This window comes from Marmota flaviventris, chromosome 6 (genome assembly GCF_047511675.1).
Source record: "Marmota flaviventris isolate mMarFla1 chromosome 6, mMarFla1.hap1, whole genome shotgun sequence".
NCBI lineage: Eukaryota > Metazoa > Chordata > Mammalia > Rodentia > Sciuridae > Marmota > Marmota flaviventris.
The window spans coordinates 28,300,806-28,303,748 of record NC_092503.1 but is presented as its reverse complement, the minus strand read 5'-3'; positions in this window follow the sequence as shown (position 1 = coordinate 28,303,748).

Sequence of the window (2,943 nt, the reverse complement as noted above, 5' to 3'; positions counted from 1 at the left end):
CTCAAAGCTGGGAGATCCTGGAACAACATTATACCAAGGTCTGAAAGAAAATGGATGTCAACCAAGAATCTTATATCCTGCAAAATTAAGCTTTAGATTTGATGATGAAATAAAAACCTTCCATGGCAAACAAAAGTTAAAAAAAAATTAAAATGAGAAATCCTGAACAGAACATTCTTGGCAAAATATTTCATGAGGAGGAAAACAGAAGCAAAATGAAAATCACCAAAGGGAGGAACTACACTAAAGGTAAAGCAAGCAAAGGAGAAACCAAGTCAAGATAAAAACCAAAAATTAACCAAAATGATGGGAAGACATCATTATTATTTCAATAATAACTCTGAATGTTAATGCCATAAACACACCAATTAAAAGACATAGACTGGTTGATTTTTTTAAAAGTCCCCAAAATATGTTACCTTCAAGAGACTTATATCATAGGAAAAGACATCCACTGACTTAAGGTAAAAGTAAAAGAAAGGGGAAAAATATATCACTCACATGGTCCACATAAAAATAAGCAGGGGTTTCCATCCTCATTTTAGATAAAATATACTTTAAACAAAAGTTAGTCAGAAGGGATAAAGAAAGTCATTTCATACTATTAAAAGAAATCATAAATCAAAAGACAGCATCCATGTATATAAAACAAACCCTTCTCAATTTCAAGAATCAAATAGATCACAACACAATAATACTGGGTGACTTTAACACATATCTCTTACCACTGGACAGTTCTTCCAAATAAAAACTAAGCAAAGAAACTATAGAAATCAATAATTTAGACATAATAGATACAGTACAGGCATTTTGATTGAAAGATCGAGAATAAAGGGAGACATGTTAGGGGAGCTCAAAATTGCAGCAATTTCAACAAAATTGTTTAGATTACAGCAAGCACATTTTGTTATATATTATTAGAAAACTCAGACTACAAGTTTACCTTTGACAGAATGTTAATCTTACGGAGAGATTGATGAATCATAAAAAATTCAGATCCATCTGGACGTAGTGTTGGATGCCAGTAATCTAGGTACCCAGACATGGGGTCAAGAAAGTCAAAAGTTCAAGGGCAGCCTGAGAAACTTAGTGAAACCCTGTCTCAAAGAAAAAAAAAACAATAGAAAGGACTGGGGATGTATCTCAGTGGTGATGTTGCCCTTGGTTCAATCCCCAGTACCATAAAAAGAAATTATAATCTAAGATCAAGGACTCCTATACCATGAAGCCAGCAGTACATAGAAGGGGATATAAAAAGAGTGCATGTTGGCTTTGGCAGAGGTGGCCCAAACTGCATGGAGCTGTATGAGGGAGGAAAATTTAAGCCAAATTTCATTAACAAATATTTTGTTCTAATCTCTGGAGATGGTGGAGTTTTTCAGTCCATTATTTATGAAGGATAATATGGGAATATGTGGAGTCAGTGTCTGGGTTTTATAGTTAAAATAAGGAAAACAATCTAAGTCATGATGGAAAGGGTTACTCTTTCCAGTAAACTGCTGTAGAAAAACCAAAAATGAGGAAGTATTTTCAATCAGCCATTTCCTAGGATTCTGCCCCATCTTCTGCCACTTTCCATACCCTGTGCATCTTTTCTATTTGTTAGTTTTCTATTTGTTAGCCTCCTGAGTTATGAGAAGCTTGTATATATAACTAAAATGTTTTCCTTTATTCTGAATTTTTCTATCATTACTGAACATAATTAGGTAGTTGTAGGTTCCCCCAATTTATAAGAAGTTGATAAGCAGTATAGATGATATCCTGGGGCTTGGCATTGGAATTAGGTGAAAGGCTGCAGATTTGAGTCCTGAATTTTGGGCATCTGTACTGACAAATATAAAAAATGAATTATTGGATAACCAATTGTTAGAATTTAACTGATACTCTGAAAATTCACACATTTTTGTTAAAAATGGTTGCAAATGGTCAGAGCCTTAAACTGATTCTAGTTCTAGATTTGTTCACTGGTGAGAATTGTGACCCTGGAAGAGGGAATCATTTCTAAACTGAGAAAAATTGACATAAGGTGCATGAATCTCACAGAATGTTTTCCTTACCTGCTCAGGATTTTCTCACTCACCGTAGGTAAGTTTGGAAATATATTTAATGTATAAATTTCCTTGTGAACTGTGACTATAATAAGCTACTAACATGATTTATTATTCTGTTGTTTCTATTTAACATCTTGGTGCATACAGTTGCAGTTTGCCCAATTTAAAAACATTTTTATTTTTCGATTTAAGAACTTTTAATTTATTATTTGAATGTGTGAGTGGATGGGGAATTTGCTTTGAAGAAGCCAAGGTAATTCTTTCAATTAGTTAAAGCTATGTTTATTTCATAATGTAAGTATCCATGGAGTCCTTATTTATATAAACATATGGGTTCTTGGTATGTGTCACTGATCTCATCTTACTTCTATATACACAGCGATCATGACAGTCTTGTGGCTCTTTTGTTACTAAGAATTTTACCATGTATTTCTCAAGAATACATGTTTGCTTGAACATATTTCTGTTCAGGTTTCAGTAGTCATTACAATTATTATTCCATTAGGATTATGTTAAATTTTTTCTTTCTTTTTCTTAACCAGTTATTTGCCTCAGTCTGCTGAACAATGTTGCTCTGCTGCTCTCTGGGGCTCTATTGTACCTAATTTATTCACTCATTGAACTGCTTATGGAACTTGAAATATTTCAAGGTTGTCTTTTTGTGATATTGACAGTGTCTTTTATGTTTATCTCCAAATATTAATGTTTCAGGAACATTTGGTGGGGAAAAATTGGTTATATGTAATGGACAAATTCACAACTATTAGCAAATGTCAATAAAATGTATCAACCATCTGACCACTCATGAATGTGTTTGTTACTTATGAACATTTATGCTTTCTCTTGAAAATGTGATTGTTACTTGTTTCTTGATAACCTATGACATTGAGAA